Genomic DNA, 20,195 nt, shown 5'->3' on the forward strand with positions numbered 1-20,195 from the left:
CATCCATGTACAACATTTACAAACTAAACGTGTGGCTGAGTGACGGGTATATTGGACAGCTCCTTGTCATCATCTCCTCAAAGCTAGTATTTATTGCATCTGTTTTCTTGTCATTGAATGACTTTGACGGCTCTCTCCTGCATTGCATAGTTGAGTTTGCTACATCTTTGCGTTACCTTCCTCATCATCGTGAGGATTTACAGCTCCACTGAAAGTTTCCCTTTTTCACCTCCTACCACCATGTTTAAAAGCCAAGGAAACATCACAAGTTAAGGGAATCGATGGCCCTCGCTCTGCTGTCATCTTCCACGTTGCTGCTTTAAACACTGAGTTTCGGCTCAAATTGCATCCCATTAAAAGTCAATGAGCCGCTGTCACATTATTACAGACCCTGGACTTGACAGCTCACAAGATAATATATTAAAGCCCAGGAGTCACTGTGATGTGTTTGTAGCTGGTGAGCGACATTAACATTGATATTTGGGACACTGGATATCACCTGTCATTGGGGGTGTGGGGCCATCATTGAATAATAATTAGATGAAAAATCAAATGAATACGTTTACTAACAGGAGGCTTGAAAATGCAGAACATTTTTCATTCAGACAGCTGTATGTGAATAGTGTCATTGTAGACAGGGGAATGAAACAGATTGACAAGAGAAAAGATGTGTAACAGGATCCGTTGGTAACCGTCAGCAACGTCACACAGCTGCATAGTTTTCCAAACATCACTGTATTATTGCAATAATGCGCTAACACTTGAGAATCAGCACATTGTGAAGAACTTTCCAGTTGGAAGCAAATTTTAAATTTTCTTAATCACGTTTTCCTTTAGGTAAAGTCAAGACCACGAAGGAGAAATGTGCACATTAGGGGTTTTTTTTGGTTTTAGAAGAGCACCCTCTACTTTTGTGTGATTTACATGAAAATTGATATATTGAGGGCAGCAAATTCATGTCCAAGCATTGTGTCATTGGAATGGCAAATAGATGTACTGATTCCACATGGGCTGATGCAAAATAGCAAGGAACTTTAAAAAACAAACTCCATTAGCTTTCCTGTTTGTCTCCTTTCTGACAAACAAAAAGCCTGGTCATGCACCTTGAGCTTTGTGAATAAATGACCAAACAAACATTCACAGGGGATAAGCACACTGCTACAGTTGTTTTGCACTCTAGACAGTAGATGCTCAACAACACCACATTATACAGCACATAAAGATGCCTGCAGATCTCATATGAGTCTTGGCTGAAGCTACTGCTGTGAATCTTTGTCTTTTCTTTAGTAACACTAACAGTGGTCTAGCAGAAGTGTGGTTACTCATATCTCATTTTCTATAGTTTAACACAGCACTTAGGAACCCTGTCACTTGCTGTCAATAAAACACGCACTCTGACATTCTCATCCAGCCAGCTGAGACACAAAGGAACACTTGAGATCATATCATAACTTTTTCCATCCTTACAAAAACATAAAAATAAATGCGAGTACATTAAATACTACACTTAGAACATGAACAAAATGTGATTTCCATATCACTTCATGTTAACATTTGGTGCTAGTGTCCTTTCCTTCTTGTCATGAGCTAGCTTTTTTAAAGTCTAAATGAAGTGCAATAATCTCAGTCGCTGTCAAACTACTTGAATTACAAGATGCTGAAATTTTGTAATGGATCTTTGTTCAAATATTAAAAAATGTTGGCCCACGCTTTAAACCTACATCAGTCAGATTTCCATCCTGCTGTTTCTCTGTAGGATACCCTTGTAGATCCTCTGAAACTGTTGCAATTTCAACTCAGTTGTACATAGAGTTGAATTAGGCTTTATTTGTGCAGATGTAGTGATTGTCTTTATTCTTGTGCCATCCTTGTCCTGTAGCCTACACAAAAAAAATCATGCTTCTTCTGTCTTTATAGGTTAAACCCCTTTACTGAAATGATGTGTATAGATTAAAGGCATGGTTTGACAGAAACAGCCAATGCTGTTTTCTCAGAAATGTGTTAGGAATTTCTCTATTGCCTTGTCAAAATTTTGTCAAAAAGAGACAGAGTCTTGTCAAGCCTCGGTCTAGTTCTCACTGCCTCTAGTGCAAGTGCCTTACAGAAGTGCAGGCTCCCTAAGTGCAGATGTTCACACCTGACTGCGCCAGACCCCCATGATAGTAACACACAGCCCGGGGGGATAGCCGACCTTGTGGACAAGTTCAGGGTTTTGCCAAGGATGTCTTTCGTGTTCCTTATTTAGACAGCTTTGCTAAGGTGTGAGGATAACACAGATGAGCATCCTTTGTGAACATGCTGCAGGGACAGTGGGTGACAGCAGGGATTTCCATCATTTAGCTTTATACCTTCATTACTCTGCCCCTCAAACAGTCATCATCCCCTCCTCTGCTGGTTTGTGATTAAACAATCATGCTTACTCCTAGCATAAGATTGAAAAATGAAAAGTGACAAAAAAAAAAAGACCCATGGTATGAAAAAAGTTATCACACAGTTAACAGTTATGAGTGGACATGCAAAAAACATCATTTGTATTGTCCAGTCATGTGTACAGGAGTGTTTTGTAGATGAATTTATGTAAATAACGAATAGAAAATATTGTGAGTGTTGGTGTACGTGGAGATGGTATCCGTCTGTCACAGTGCTGAGTGACGAGCACAGATGATTCTGGAACACAGCAATCCTGAGAAATTTACCCTGACCTTTCTGGCAATTAGCAACACTGCATATTTTCTCACCAATAGCAAAAGAAGTGGGGGTTTTTTCTTGTTTTTTTTTCTGATATATGTATATATACAACATCTGAATATACAATGTTGTATATACAATGTATACATGCAACATCTGAAACAAATTCAATAATTTTTTTAACCGTCTGAAAAAAGATACATAATTGATGCACAAACACAAGTAACAAAAAAAACCAAACTGAGACAGTAACCAGAAAAAAGTATCCAAGCGTTTAGCAGCCTCTATCTGTGTGACACATGTACCTGTCTTCTGTGGCTGAAATTCTCTCATCGCACTCGCTACACACAATTATTGCCTTCTCGGAGGCGTGAAAGGAGCTGTCAGAAATAATATTGCCTTTTGAAGTTGTTGTAAAGAAAACTTTTAAGCTATTTTCTATTTACAGCTATACTCACCCAAGTAAGGGACAGTTGCAGTCTGAGCTGTCCAGATTGTGATGATTTTCATTTTTATCACACCATCACACAATTATTGGATTCAAATTGAATTGGCTGAGTCTTGTAGCCACAAAGTCATTTTCTGTTTTTTGTGATTTTTTTTAAAAGTTATAATAAAACAAATGTACTTGATACAGTGATTGTGAATGACCAAATCCATTACCCAATTTAGTAAATATATGCTGAGGCAAAATTTTATACAGACGAGGTTTGTTTTTGTAGATGATTACATAGCTATGATTTGGACCGCACCAATTGTTTCATCAGGATTCACAGCGATACAGTTTCACAGTCCCAACACACATTTGCTCATCATTTCTACTTAACTCCAAAATAATTTACATTTCTCATTGAGATTTTTGCACCGGAGTGCCCCTGCCTCTTTCAATTTGGATCAAAATTCCTTGGTTAGGTACAATAAAGCAGTTATTAAGCAGGTCTATTTCAACAGAACAGACCCATTAATTAATTAATCAAGTCCAAGTTATTACTGACTGAACAGGTTGAGGTTTAACGCCATATGCTGCTAAACATGTCGAAGAATTGTCGGGACTGATTGGCTTCATGATGCCATCTGTAAGTTAAAAAGAGCCTTAAAAGGGAGTTAAAATAAACATTCATTTGATTTTTTTTTGTATTTGATGTATTTATTTATTTTTACCAATATGGATCCCTACGTGTGTGAATGTTTGTGTGGACACATGTAGTGAGATGGAGCCAAGCAACAAATAAAAGTACTGTAATATAGCAGCTGGGACTGATGGTTGTGTTGCTAGAGGGTAAGTAAAGATATTTTGATGGCTTTCATATGACTTATTGATCCAGCTTCTCTTGTGGTTAACAGAGGACTTTACCTTGACTTTTCCAAGGCTCAGTTATCTCTTAGGCAAAAAAGAAATCTATAAAAATAGATAATGTTGGCTTAGGCTTCTGATGCAGATGTAAATGTGGTCTTTTAAACAAATAATGCATTGCTACTATATCAAAAATTTTTAATATTTGATTGAAGACCCTGCTGATGAGTTTTATTGCAGGTTTCCATGATTATTAATTACATTTTTTGCCAAATCATTTAACAGGTCACTCAAATCCCTCCGCTTAGCCTTAATTTTTATATTAAAAACAAACAAACCATCAGGCCACATAGACTTTAAGTAGACAACAAAAACACCGTTAGCGTAAGTAGTACACATACTAGTATAGTGTGATATGCAATATGGCTAACAGAAGTAATTTCCACTGAGTGGAGCTTGTTGCCCAGCTTAGCAAATGTGCACAAGAAATAAAAGTACATACACATGCACTGCACCTATCCTTTGATCAAATTAACCTGACAGATGTGATTCATCTATGCCCGTTTACAGCCATGCATTAATTTCCCCTCCCTAACACAGTTTATCCCAATTAACACAGTAGCTCTTTCACAAACACTGTGAGGGGGAGATGTGCATGTGTCAGAGCTGCAGTTGGCTGCAGCCAAGTACTAAATGTGATCCAAAATGGAGGGACAGCTATGAATACCAATGCTTGGTACTTCCCTTCACTCATAGGTTGTGCTCTCTAACCTTGTGCTTCTCTAACTTTAATTTCTTTATACGCTTTCATTTCACTACAGAAGTGCATCAGCTCAAAGCAGGGAATTGTAAAAAGCAACCCAATAAAGCATGCAGGAGTGCACCATTAGAAGAATAACTGAGAATCATAATGGATGTTGTTAGATTAGATGAATTTGTGAAATTCGGGAAAATCCCTTAAATCTACTTTTAGTCTTGTGCACTTTCAGTGAAACTATAAATGTAATTCTCTATCATTTTCTTCCATTCAGCCTTCCTGCTAAAGCACTTAAAAAAGAGCAGGTGATCCAAGGGATAGTTGAGTCATTCCAGTTTATGGCAGTGTTTTCTCTGAATAAGCCGCAATTTGAGGCATGAGAACTTTCAAATGTTTGACACTGGGGCATCAGCAGTGTATCAATAATCAGAGATGTATGAACGTATCTGCTCATCAATTTAATGAACGGTTTCACATAGATCTGGTGTACTGTTCTTTCATTTATGTTTCATCATAAATATCCACAATATGTTTAGTCTGATTTGTGGAGCCTGGCATTCATCTTACTGTCAGTGGCCCCTAGCTGATTTAATGACTCAATTTTTCCAGTGAAATTTGTATTTATATGTATGACCAAAGGGAAATAGCTGCAGGATAGACACTGTGACTTCTTTGACTGCCCTATCTACCACTAGCTGGCAGTGGGAATGGACAGTGTTGGGGAGTAACGGAATACATGTACCGCCGTTACGTATTTAAAATACAAAATATGAGTAACTGTATTCCGTTACGGTTACCGTTTAAAAAGGTGGTATTCAGAATACAGTTACTTTGTTGAAATAAATGGATTACACTGCGGTACTTTCCTGTTTCATTTTGTCGCGGGTCAGGACTGTTTGGGTTTTGTTTGACAGCTACGTTCTGTTGTTCCAGGCGGCAGCGTTACGGTTGCCATGGTTACAGGGCGACGCTCTCTCTCTCTCTCTCTGCGACTGTGTGTTTCCTGGGTGAGAGAGCGCCTTTTCGTTGTTGTTGTTGTTGTTGTGCTAAGCTAACAGACAGAATGCTACAAGCATAGCTCTAAAGAATGTAGCATCATGGGCAGTGTAGTCCGTGTTGCAGGGAGAATGGACTGCCATACACGTTATGGGTCTGTGAGCGCGAGGAGGGAGAAAAAGGGGAGTGGAAAGGTACGAGTTGTCATCGAGGAAAAACGGGAGCTGGAAGCATGTAAATATAATAATAACCACTGCAGCCAAGAAGAGTGCCTGACGAGCCCAGTTGTAAGTAAGCTATTAAGACTCGACTGTACACCGTGTTCGTGTTTTCCTCCGAAAACAATAAGTTCCGTTGGAGCAGCCTTTCAACGCCTCTCTCTGTCTCTCGCAAGAAAAGTTGACCCACACAACAAAGTAAAGCTATTTTTCGGCTACGAGCCGACAGGGACCCCGCCGTATTAGTCAGAGGTCCCTTTACTACAGTTCGGAGTCGCGGACCTTCAGTAATAGTAATAAATCACACAGCAATAGTACATTCATGTTGTTGTAAAAAGCATGATAATATATTAAGTAATCCAAAGTATTCAGAATACGTTACTGTCATTGAGTAACGTAACGGAATACGTTACAGAATACATTTTGGGGCATGTATTCTGTATTCTGTAATGGAATACATTTTAAAAGTAACCTTCCCAACACTGGGAATGGACATATAGGCGGGTAAAATGACAGCATAATTATACACGATACCAGAATTAATGAAGCAATTAATGCTTGGTGTAACTGAAACCACAGGGGGAAAATATTGACAGACGATCAAAAACAGTGCCTGTTCAATCAGCAACAATGCCCTTGGTTCAGGTACTGACGCTAACCTGTGCACCTCCCAACTTCAAGTGCACCAAAGTGCTTCTGAGGGTAAAGTAGTAATTCAGTACAGGATAAAGTGAGTAAGAAAAAAAATTCTAAACTATTTCAGTGAGCCCTATTGAGTTGTCTGTTTTCTGCCATGTCTTTGCAGTCTGTGTTTGGATTATATAACAATATTTTTCAAGCTGATACAGCAATGAAGAGCAGATATGCCAGTCTCTGTCTTGGTATACAGTCACCAGGATGTTAAAATGCAGATCTTTAGCTGAGATATTATTAATAGTTTTGCAGGTTTTAGTGCGCAAACCCTACCACTGAACAGGAGATAAAGCTGAGGTTAGTGAGAAACTCATTAGTTTTGGTCATAATTTCAAGCAGTAGCACTGAGACAGGATATGAAGTCCTGAACATCTGTTGTGTTTAATGCCAGTACTTGTTCAAGTAACAAGTAAGATGACCTAACCTCGACACAACAGACCAACTATTTCAATGGGCAGTGACCACACCGCATGTAGAAATATACTAAAAGCTTTGTATGATGATGGCTGCAATGTAGGACTGACAGAGCATTAGGGATAATCCTACAATTCCTACAGCACTCATCTAATGTGGATGTGGAGACTCAGCACCTCACAGTGATTGTTTAATTTCAAATGCAGGGTGAAGGGATACAAGACCACAACAGCAAAACACAAACAATACTTTTTTGCGCTGTGATTTTTAAACAGATTAACTTTTTGAAATTTTAACACATTTATATTACAGGCCATGCAGTCCTCCCAACATCTAAGCATACAGTGACCTTTTTGCTGACGGCATATCACAAACTTAATGTTTGCTATAGAGCACCTGTACACAGGACAGGAAGTCAGTGTGAAGGTCACCATTTTGGCCAGCAGGACACTCTATTCCCCAGAACGGAGAGGAGACGAGCTGCAGTGGCAGCCTCTAATCCTCTTTAATTTGTTTTCAGATGAGGCTTTGGAATACCAGCCTGCTCCCTAAGCAGAGATCACATAAGAACGTGGGCTGGGACAGCTGTCTCCTCTTCTGGCAGTTTTAATACAGGTCTAGTTGCCACCCCACCCTGCAATGAATTTTTCTGATGGTGAGCTGAGTATTTACTTTATATGGCTTTTAGTGTGACAACGGGGATGCAATTCCACATGGTACAAAAGCACAGTAGTGCTAAAATGGCTGTTTAAAAGGAGAGAAAAAAAAACAGAAAATGAATGAAGCTGGGGGTGGAAAGTGCTGCTTTGTTTTTTTTCTTTATCAGCAGTCAACCAGTGGTCTACTCATACTCAGCCCTCTAAACAACACAAACCTTGTAATTGGGTTTGGGCGTGTCCCCTTTCTCCTTTGTTTGACAGTAAAGGTTGAACTGGGAAAAAGGGGGAAAAAATGTTCACAGATGTGCGCCGCACCATTTCATCTACACCGATGGTGAGTAAGATCACTGCGTAAAGGCTTGTGCATCTTGTCGCGGCACAATTTTACAGCAACGTGATCAGATGATGGGTTGATTCTACTAAAGTGATGGTGCACGTCTTGGGAGACAGTGGGGGTTTAAAAGCTGCTGAGACAAAGCATGCAGGCAGTAGGTCGGTGATACAGGCAGGGGACTGGCAGTCCTTTAATCCTAACCACTGTGCTGATAAATCAGCATGTGAGTTTCATTTTTATCCCTCTTTCCAGTTTGCTTGATTCTTGAGTGATGAACAAACCCCCACTCACCTTTAAGGCCTTTTGATGTAATAACCACCTATAGATTACACTGTGCAACAGCCAGATTGGTGCTCATGCACTGGGCTAACAGGTGGATGGTCTCAGAGTCCAGGTAGCTTTCGGGCAGACGGCAGCAGTAGTGAAATCCCTGGGGACATCACAGCAGTCTAGTCACAGAGCTTCACTTGATATTATATATCTAAGTAATTCTCTGCTAGTAATTGAACTATGCTGGATGAAAAAAAGCATTTAGTATATTGAACTTGAGCTGATATTTCTGAGAAAAAAAAGAATAGGAGCTACATGACCCAGCAGATTTCTTTCAATTATCACTTTGATCATTCTCTGTCCATGAACACAGCTCTTTACTGTTAAACTTACAAAACCTTTGGAACCTCTTGTGATAGAGAGAAGGATTTATGTAGCCTCTCTAGTGTACTTCCTTTAAAGTTTGCCACACTATAATGTTTTGTAACAGTTACACCTTGTACATTACAACTTTATTTTTCGGAGAATAGGATCCATTCTCACGTCCATTTATTGCTCTGTATGATAATTGTATGAGAATAGATTGAAGATTATGCACTGTATTTTTCATTTCATCATACTCACCATGACTCCTCCACTCCACTAAATGAAGCTAGATAGATGACAGAATATCTATTTTCTGCCTCGCACACAATTGTTTGATTTTTATGAAGTACAACATACAATACACACTGCCATGAGCAAAAAAAGAAAAAAAAGATGATGATACAAATTAGAAAGACTCGTTTTGAGGGCCACTAGAGTTAATAGAAATGTATAATACAATACCAGAAAGCTGGGCTGAGGCACCAGTACAACCCTGCAGGTTATGTTTGTCAGGCAAACTCAATAGTAGATGTCTTAATTGAGGTCACTATGGCAATAGTTTTTCTTCCTCCTATTTTTACCTTTTGCGACATCAAGAAAATCTCCTCTTTCTGGCCTCAACATTAAAATGGTTTGAGTAAAGAAAGAATAATAATAATAATAATAAAAAAACATCACTGCCCGTGGAAGATTGCATTTCTAGAGTGGTTGAGTGAGGCTTCAAAGTGGATAGAACAAGAGCAAACCATTGCAGAGGTGCTGTGAATAGTCACTGAAAAAAACTGCCTCCTTGTAACAGTAGCAATTCCACTATGATTAATTGAGTCTGCAGTTTATGTTCCCTGCATGTGGGATACAATTCTCAAATCTGGCCATTTGACATTCAGAATGGTCATTTTTCCACATTCTCCTCCCTCATTTCCTGCCATTGCTCACAACCCTAGGTGATGCAGAGGTCTACAGATTGAATGCACAAACAGTTACTGATACCCTAGCGAGTCTGTTTCTGGGTTACCAGGACAACTTGCTTCCTTGGTAACAACATCATGACTACTTTGAGGCCTTTCATTAATTTCGAACCCATTTACCATATTAAAGACACACTGGAATATCTATTTTCTAGGCTCTGTGCTATTTTTTTTTCTTAGCTGTGTGCTTGTTTGTTGTATTTATTATAAACAAATGGGGAAAATCCAAACTAACAAAACAAAACCAGGTAACATTTTATGAATATTATTTTGCAGAGGTGCAAAAAGCCACGTCTTTCTCACAGTTCCATATCTTGTTAATTTGCCTTTTTTGTAAGAGATCATAAAAACGAAACAAGTATTCAAACTCTCTCGTTTATTCATCTTTTACATAGCCATCCATTATCATGTGTTTGTTTGCCTGTTTGTTTGTCACTAAAATTGAACTGTGATTCCTGCCCTGTCAGTGATGAGTTTACTTACATACACCCACACTTTTTGTACCAGAGGCTTTTATGAATATTGGAGTAAAAAATAGTGAATAGAATCATAAATGCTATTTGATAAATTGCTTTGTTTGGGGGTGAGGTGGTATTTGGGAACACATTTGGTCTGTAATGTGGATGTCCACTTAATTTTCAGGCAAAATAAACACTTCTAAGCTGAGTAGACACTTAGGCCACTATCTGCTTCAGTGCACGTCTGCAGCTGATTCACTTACTGCAGATACCGCCAATAAAATATTACATTTTGTTATACTTCTTTATGGTCAAGTGTCAATAAGACCATTTTCTACATGGCTGCTTATATGTTCCCTAACTGACCGTTGAGTCAGTACCATGGAAGAACTGAAAATTACAGCATTACATAAAAATCCAACCTCATTGTGAAACAATGCACTTTCAGCTCTTTACCTCACCCTAAAGTAGAGGTTTTTGCTTGACATTATGTGCATCATTCAGTTTTTCTTTCACATAAATATTTAGGAGATGGTCGAGTTGCAGCTCTGAACAGAAACTCCTGGTCCTCCTACATGAGTGTATTATTTGGATTTCTAATGCAGTGAGGAGGCACATAAGTTTAGGGGAGAAACATGTTACAAAAGCATCTTATTGTTTCCTAACACACATTTCAGTCTTTATAGATGTGTGTCTTTTTGATTGCATCTGGCTTCAGAAAGCTGAGACACTGCACCCCTGCCAACCCCCACCAACTCAACCAAGAAAAGAAATTGATTCACTTCTCCCAAAACAAAATTATTTCGATTGGCAGCCACAACAATAACAACTAATTTACACAGCTGCAATAATGATGCTAGAAGGCAGATGAATCTATATATGTGGGATGATGCAGTGTAATATCCTTTCAAAAACTAAAAAAGGCATTTTATCCTACTGGTCTGTCTAAGAATGGCTTTATCTTCATAAAATTTGCCAGATATTCCAATATAATGAATCACTTTAGTTAGGAGGAGGAAGATTTTTCTTTAAGTGCATTTTTCTACATGAGTGCATTTTGTGTAATAATTTAAAAGCACATATAAACAGAAAGACATATTTCTGTCCTTAAAAACTATATATAGTAATATAGTAGTAAAATCTTATGGGTTTTTTTTTCTTTGTTTTATGTATGTTGTAATGGCCCGGCCTCTGTGCACCCTGCTTCTTCCTTTTTTTTAGGCAGCAGCAGCTCAGAGATGTGGAGTGATTAAGGATATAAAGGCTGCTCTCTCAGTCCTTTTTTTCTCTCTTTCTCAGAAGCTTCCACTTCCATCATTCTTACTTGTTCGGTTATTTTTGGTTTTTACATCCTTATCTAATACTTTGTATACATTTACCATCATCCATCCACACCATCCTCTAGTGACACCTGACACTTTCATACCTCAGTAGATTTTAAATGAAATAAACTGGGTATTTGGATTTTGCCTTTCTTGAGCCAAACAGCTAAAGGTACTTCCACTTTGCTGTCTATCATCGCATTTTTTCATTCTCAAGTTTTCCTTTCTCATCAGTTTCACTCAAATAATCTTATCTGTAAACTATCACATTTTATGTTTTGACATCTTTGGTAAAACATGTAACATAAGCACTATGCAGACTGCAGACCCCTTTTGTCAAGTGCTTTCCACTGTTGAAAGGACTGTGCAGGGTTTTTTTGTTTGCTTGTTTTTTAGTTACCCATTTTCCAGTTTTTCAGGCAGTGCTCTTCAGACATACAAATTATCAAATCATGTAAACTCCTGAGGCATTGGAAATCTCCAGTGAAAACACACAAGCTAATGGCACATTTTTCTCTGCACATACAAGTTCCCAGCTGGATAATCTACACCAGACATGGCTGTACGAGCCATTTTTCCTGATGGCATGGCCATTGAAAATCTGGTACTACTACTACTCCCTGGGGTCTACTTGCATGCTTCAGCAGTGGTCATCCTCTGTCTCTATCATGCATGCCTTCTGTGAAAGCTATACAATTTAAACCTCAAGAGTGTTTTTTTCCTTAATGGTTTGAGAGAGGAAAACATGTTTATGTGTTGGCATTTATTTTCTAAAAGTTTAAAATGAATGTAACTCAAAGTGCTTTACTGTAATAACTTCACAGCAAATAATGAGAAATATATGTACTCACTGGCTAATGTACACCAATACAAATATAGATGAGAAAAAACTAGGTATAGAGGGATCTAAGATTTAAAGTTTTTAGTTGAGTGGCTAAGAGTGGTACATAGCATCTAACTAACTCTTCTGGGAAGACTGGCTATATTTCCTCTCTAGCTTCAACTCTGCTTACCAATGACATAATAATTCCACAGGCCTGAGGCCATTCAGAATGAGGACCCACTGACATGGCTCATTGTGAGCAATATGGGCTTTGTGTGTGTGTGTGTGTGTGTGTGTGTGTGTGTGTGTGTGTGTGTGTGTGTGTGTGTGGATGGGTGTAGAAGAGCATGGGGAGGTGGGATTACATCTACCAAGTGCTGACACTCTTGAAGCTTAGGCATATCATTAAACAGTAAATCACTGACTGAAAAAATCAACTCCCAGATTTCTGTTAGCAAAAGAAGACCTTCCGCATGGTCACAGATTGTGTTCTTGGCAAGAATAAATCAACATCCAGTCATCGAGCTTCTCCCGCTACGCAACGCTTCCTGAGCTCAGCTTGCATGTACAGTTACAAATCACCACCTGAGGTGTGTTGAACATTCTTCACTGCAGCATTCATTCATCCATGCTGACTACCAGCCTCGTAAATATGTTAAATTTAAAGATGGAGTAAAAAAAAGAAAAACAATAAGTATTTTTGAGTATTTTCTAATGAATTGGACAAACTCTATTGTTTATTGTTAATCTGTTGCACTCAATAGGATAAGATTCAGTAATGTAGGGTAAAATAGCTTATTTTTCTGTCTTGAATCTACTGCATGGGTATCTGTGAATGTTGAAAAATAAGTATAGTTAAAAGGAAAAGCCAATTTCTCACAACCTTGTTTTGGTAGTTGGGGCCATCATGTTTGGTTTTGACACCATGACATTTGTGAAATCTGGGGGATGCAGCACCCAAGGTAGATACAGCTTAACAACAGAGAATAATAAGGCACCACAAGCTGTCAGACAAATCGCTTGGCTGCTCGGTGCGTTCTGCTTGAAATGTTTTGATTGCCAGAGATGTACATAAAAAAAAACACTACTCTAAGATTAAGGTACGGATACACATTATTTGCATACAAATTCATATTTTTAATTTAGATGTTTAGTATTTCTCATGATACGAGTCACTTGTAAGGAAACACAGACGTTACATCCGTTTAAGGTTACTGGAGTAAGGAGAGCGCAGTTAAGAAAGTGGAGCAAGCAGACACAAGAATGCTGTTGGTGTTTGAACAAGCTGACACAGGTAGCTAATAAGGGGTTGTAAGATGGGAGCGTTGAAAGCTTGTACACTGGCAGACAGGTGACCAAGGGGTTTGGTGTGGTTGACAGGTGGAGAGCGGGTCAGGCTAGTGAATGGAGCCGTAGGCAAGAAGAGGAGTGAAACAGAGTTGGTTTGACAGGTGATGAGGTGGTGGATCTAAGCACAGGAGAATAATATTACAAAACAAAAACATGGGGAGTTAACTACGCAGCACAATGAGGCAAGGAGACCTAAAAGTAACCTGTTTTATGCAGAACAATCTAGCAGAGAGTGACCGGAGAGCTGGTATAGATTTGCTGCTGCAGATGGGTTGATGATCTACAACTAAGCATGCTGATGGTATGCGCAGGAAAGGAAGGAGAAGGAAGTGACTTAGACATAGAGGGACAACCAGGGAAACAAAATGAGAGACAAAAAGAGAAAATATATATATAACCAGAGCCATAACCTTTTTTGTGTTGTTTGAAAGGTTCAAAAATGACTGTAAGAAACCATTTTCTTAAAACAAAAAAATATTATTGTATAATTTGTATTTTTTTATTATTATATTAGTATATTAGCTTGTCTGTGTTATAAAAATGATGTGGGGAAAAGGTTATTTTTTTCTGATATTTATCTGCATTTTTAATCTTTGATGAAAGTATACTCCTTTTTGGACAAACCTACAAGAACAGTGATTAAACGCAGATATTACAAATGTATTTGTTGCTAGCAGTACATTGTAAAACACATATCAGTCATGACATTTTCTAAGGAGCCTTCCGTCCTATTAAAAACACATCACTGCCCACAAGCTTTGAACCACTGCCTTCAAATCCAGCGCATAATTTTAGAAATGCAGTTAGCAGATGAATCGACCGATTACCAGATGAGTCCACATTTGTAGACATTTATAGCTGACTCTCTTACATGGCATATTTTATGTGTTTAATTACACTTGAATATGTGTGTGATGGTGTAAAATATTTTGTTGTTCCAATACAGTCTGTTAAATCAATCCCCAATCCTTGCTAAAATCCCACTAAAATTGCCATATTATATCCCACATATTCATTTTCTGGAAGTGATCACCTCAAACATGCTTTCGACACTCCAGATCAGTTCTGTTTGTTTACATTGCTTGGAGGCACAGTTGAGGAGGCGCTCTGAGAAACTTAGTCATCCATTTTTCTCATACATTAAGTCGCACTGACATCTAAGCAAAGGTAGGCCATAGCCATAAATCACAGAGCACAATAACAGGCACATTTTGGGCCGGTCCATCATTGGCTGTGTTTTGTTTTCTCATTGCATCTTGGCAAATTGCTGTTATTAATGGGAGAAAGCATAGTTTGCAGCCCTCATTAGATTTTGTGCCAACAGCGCCTCTGATGGATTAAGACAAGCCGGAGGCCTTGTCTGCCTCCACAACCAGCTAATATGAGCCAATTAAATGCCATGCACTCTTTGGCCACTCCACACTTGCCTATGTGCTCTTACAGGGATCTGCTAGTATTTTTCTTCATTGGCAAACACTTTTTAGTTTCAACCGGTAATTTCAAGGATTTTCTGGATGTTCTTTTTGTAGAACAATGGGCTTAACCTCACGATCAGTCATAATAAATTATCTCCCCTTAAAGCAGTTAGTTTCTCAAAGGGTGCTGAACATTTTTCTTTGATCAAGTGTGTTTTAAATGTCCGTTCACATTTCTTCAGTCTCTCCTCTCACTAATTGGAACTATTTGCAACACAAGCTCTGTTGGTTCTAGCCACCATGTGACAGTCACTGCTGTGGTTTGGGAGTATTGGATTTCAGGCCTAGCGGTGTGTCAGATTCATGCAGATAAAGGTTATGGATAGGTGGCTGTGAGCACCGTTAGCAATATATCTGAGACTTCCTTTAGAGGCAGTGCCAAATATCGCTGAAAGGTTCAATATTGTGCAGCACAAAAAAGCAGAAACGCACAAAAAAAAAATCCCACGTGAAAAAGAGTCTCCCTACCTTTGAATGTAAATACAGCTAAAGTGAGGATGTTCATAATGCATGGCACAACTTCTAATATATATATGTATATACACACCAGTATTCACCTGATAGACGGATCAAGTGATGTGACATCCACGTAAGGTTAAAAATTTTCAAAGCAGCGAAATAACTCTGGATCAATAACTGTTTAATACAGCATATCATTGCATTATTAAACACGTTTGACTTATGTGAGGTCTCGTGTATTAAAATATTCAAAATATAATTTAAATAAATGAACTGAATAAATGGTATCGACTGTATAGTAGTAACTACAACCATGTAGTGGATTAAATACTGGGATTTATGGGTATGGGAATTAATCCGTGCACATTCAAAATGTCATCCGATATTTTGAATGCTGACTTTAAAAAAATACAAAAATAAAATATCATCAGCATTAATATTCAGCTCCAAATGAATTATAATTGAATGCCCGGCCTCTTTTAGATGGATATCCAAATATCCAGATAGCATGCCTTCTCCTTAATAGTAAAACTCCACCCCCAGGTAGCACTGAAAGATTTAACCAGGAAAGGGATGGAGGCCATACTATGTCTTATATAGGTGAAGCAGGCTGTAAATTGACAATCACTATCCAGTCATCAAACCACACTTTTTAATGTTAATGCTTTTACCAACACATTCAAGGCCACATTCCAATTTATCATTTATAAAATGTGAACGTATACACAGGTGATCACATACCTAATTGGTAAGAGAAATGTTGGTATGAAGGTTTTTTAAATGAAGAAAATCAGCATAGAACTAATGATCTCCTAGATTTTTTCCCCCCAATTTTTTCAAAAATACATCTTTTATCGCCACACTGAAGGAATAAAATAGCTAGACATGTACTTTAACTGCCTACTTAGATTTAGAAAAGAAAAATCATGGTTTGTTTTAAATACCACATTATATGATAGCGGTACCCACAGCGTTAAAAAGAACATCTTGTGGGTATCTCTGAGATGCTATTGGCTTTGACTGAACAGCAGTGTTTGACACTGTGGGAATGAAAATAGACCCATGTTCTCATTCCCACAGTAACATGAGTCTGATTGTGAGAACAGACTCATAATTGGTAAGTTGGGTTAGAGTGAGGCATATGTTTTGCTTCAATAAAAGCAATAGCAGTGGAAACTGAAATATAGTGGAATCATAAAAGCACGAAAAACTGCAGAGAAAATGTGCTGCAGATTTTATATTAAGTGTTTCTTTGTATGGACAACGGCTGATTGGAGACTTGTATGCCCACTCAGAGCAGATATGGTTTTGAAGACAGCTGTCTAAACAATCACAAAATTGAAATGTTTTGTGAATTTATCTCATGGGTGGTTAAGAAAAAAACTAAAACAAAAAAAAACTTGCCATTGTGGGTTTGTATTCTCAAAGTGAATTAGCACTGTAGAGTTTTCGCTCTGTGAATTTTCCTCATAGTCTGCATTTTAACTACAACATCAATTACAACAAGGGATGTAGCTTTGCTGGAACACTTTCAAGTGAGAATGGGTAAATAAAATGTGTTTAACTGATGAAGTCATTTAATTGCATGGGAATTGTGCCTTCGTGTCTTGGTGTGTTCAGACTGAAACTGCTCCAGTTTCTCATAGGGATTATATGAAATGTGACTTCTCCGGTACGAGTGCATAACCCATGTAATGTGCTCTTTTAAAATTTTTTCATCCCTCTCCATATGCTTTGCAGCATTTTTATGTCCGTGGCTATGCTACTTTCTTTTTCTGTGCCACATAGTCAGTGAATTGTTCACAATTAATCCCTGCAACCACAAAAAAGAACCACCATTTATCACTTGCAACTAAATATGTCCATTACTGAAGGCAAGACACACACTTGTCTCCTGTCAAATGACTAACACTACATTCCACAGAATTATGATTGTTATTTTTTATTTTTTGAATATGCATTTACGCCACCTCACTGAAAAACTCGCACAGAGACATTTACAAGGCTAGCCTGCTCCTCTTGTGGGTTCATAGTAAGTGGTGAGGATTTTCCGTAAGAGCATCAGCTCTGTGTTAATGACATGCAGTCCCAGAAAAGGTTTATCCATTCAATTTGACTCTGGAGAGAAGGTCTCTTCAGCCTGCTGATTAAATTAAGATTCCTTAATAAGCATATCTAGGTGCACTGACATGCGAGACAGCTGAGTCTACCAGTGACGATACATCTTACATTTCTTTAATGTACTATACGTATGTCAGTTTTATGTACTTTTACCTATTACCTATTACATATTTATAGGAATTCATGTTTTCCAGTGTTCGAGATAGTGTTTTAGAGCAATTATGCTTTTTGGAGAAGTAGTGAGATGCAGTGTAGTTTTATCAAAGGAATACTCGAAAGATTATCACGTTGTCATCTAAACTGTGGCAAACAAGCTGAGGTGAATCATGGTGAACAAGATAGCAACTACAGTCACATGAAACAAACGTAAAAAGAAAACAGGACTCTATGTAGTCCTATGAAAAACTAAGGACACCGCATGTTTGAATATCCTGTAGCACATCTAGCAGAAATAACTTGAAATAATTGTTTTCTGTGTGACCTTATCAGTCTCACCTCACTCTGCTTGAATTTTGATTCAGTCTTCTTTACTCCTCTTCAGTCTATTCAAGTTTGTGGGTATTTGTTTATGCACAGCTCTCTTAAAGACTTACCACGGGTACCACGCTGCTACTTTCCCTCTTAACTCCTGTGAAAGCAGTAAGGTTGTTCTTTCTTTTCACATGACTCTATATTGGAGGAGAACACGAGTATGCCACCAAGAACCAAGGATTTCTAGTAAAGTTTTGCACAGAATTACTGAAACACATGGCTCACCTATAATGTCCCCGTGTTCATCCTATCATGTTGGTTGTGTCATGTTGGCTTATATATGATGTAATTTGACTTCCATGACAGTTTCTTTAATGGATACACAGTTTGAAGGTTGTTTACAATCTAAATCAAGACATAAAATAAAGACTCGAAGTCTCATAAACCCGTACTTTTATTCACAGTATGAGAAACTATATCAAATTGAGAAAGCGTACTATTTTAAGAATAAAATATTAGCTCATGTTGATTTTGACAGTAGAACTCACAAATGTTGGAACATAACAAAAGACTGGGAAGGTAATTGGTACTAAAAAGAAATATTTTGAAGCTAATTGGTTTAACTGGCAACAGGTCAGTAACTTGATTGGAGAACAAAAAGGCATTCAGGGAGGCAGGGTTTCTTAAAGATGGACAAGGTTAATCAGTCTGCGAAAACAGCATCTGCCAGCTGCAAACCATTTCAGAATAATGTTGCTCATTGTGAAATTGTAAAAATTGTGAAGAAATATCTAATCAAGTACAGTACATAATATCAAAAGTATGCAAGAATCTGGAGCAATCTCCATCCTCAAGGGTCAAGGCCAAAAATCAGTGATCTCTGGGCCCAACATCACATTAAAATCAGTCATGATTCTGTGATGGAAATCACTGCAAGAGCTCAGGAATACTTCCAGAAATTACTGCCTGTGAATGCAGTTCACTGTGCCATTCACAAATGCAGGTTAAAGCTATTATGCAGAGAAAAAGAACATCCAGAAATGCTGCTGTCTTCTCTGGGACATAGCCCATTTAAAATGGACTGAGACAAAGTGATAAGCTGTTCTGTGGTCAGAAAAATCAAAAAATTTAAATGCTGTTTTTAAAAAATGGACACCGGGTCCTCCAGACTAGACTGTTCTGAAAAGTTTTAGAGCAACATATGCTACCATGTATGATGTCTTATTCAGGGAAGGGAACGGTAAACTGTGTATTGCATCTATTACAACGGCCGGATTTCATAGTAGTTGAGTTTTTGAACTGGCCTAAAAAACTCTGCAGTTTAGAGTTTTGGCAAATTGAAAACATTTGGTTCATCATAGAATAAAACAAAAAAGCCAGGCAGTGTACTATAGAAAATGAAATACTCCTCTGTGTGTGTTGTAGTCAGAGCTTCTCTGTTCAGTATCTTGCTCTTCTGGTATTTACAAAAGGTTGCAGAAAATAGCAGGGAGATGGTAGAGTTCGTACTAGAGTCAGCGCACCCAAAAAATCTAAATATTAAAAAGGAAATTTATTTATTTTAATTTATGTACACTTGTTTAATTTCAGCTCAGTGTGAACTGCTCTCCCTTGTTTTCTTCATTGTGTATAAACCAGAGGAGAGCAGCAGAACAGCAGTAAAGACTCTCATCACAATGGTGGGCCTAAAATCAGTTGGCTTATTGTATTGTGTTATGGCCATTCAGTGTATGATATTTTATAATGCTAGTGTGGGCTAATGGTTGTGATGGTTTTGGCAGGAGATTTCTTTTTTCTTTTCTTTGGCTGTAGTGTCCCTAAGCTTTCTGGCAGATGATATACCAAAAGCAAGTGGAGGCATGGCTGACATGTCTATTTGTTTTGGTTTTAGTTTGATATGCTTTATGGTCTTAATGCAATGTCTGGTGGTTGTGAATTTCACTTATATTTGTGAATGTCATTTACTTACCACCTTTAACATCCTCGGAGAAACAATCATCATTTTATAAATCAGTTCTAAATATCTAAATTTCCATTGTGGCAGAACCAGGTTAAGGGA

At 38.1% G+C, this 20,195-nt stretch overlaps 1 protein-coding gene across 4 annotated transcripts in view; it reads left to right on the plus strand.

Annotated features, from left to right (window-relative positions):
• Positions 1-20,195, plus strand: part of igsf21a (immunoglobin superfamily, member 21a) — a 194,242-nt gene that overhangs the window by 47,915 nt on the left and 126,132 nt on the right. The window contains exon 1 of one of the 4 annotated variants that reach the window (XM_085274828.1): positions 5,641-6,022. The exons of the other annotated variants lie outside the window; for them this stretch is intronic. The gene's annotated coding sequence lies outside the window, so the exon portion shown is untranslated. Of the gene's footprint in view, positions 1-5,640; positions 6,023-20,195 lie in introns of those variants that run through there. 4 annotated transcript variants of the gene reach the window in all.

The sequence above is a fragment of the Mchenga conophoros genome, linkage group LG5, assembly GCF_057382185.1.
Source record: "Mchenga conophoros isolate Kocher_MC1m ecotype Shallow Benthic linkage group LG5, M_conophoros_male_GT1.1, whole genome shotgun sequence".
In the NCBI taxonomy this organism is placed as follows: domain Eukaryota; kingdom Metazoa; phylum Chordata; class Actinopteri; order Cichliformes; family Cichlidae; genus Mchenga; species Mchenga conophoros.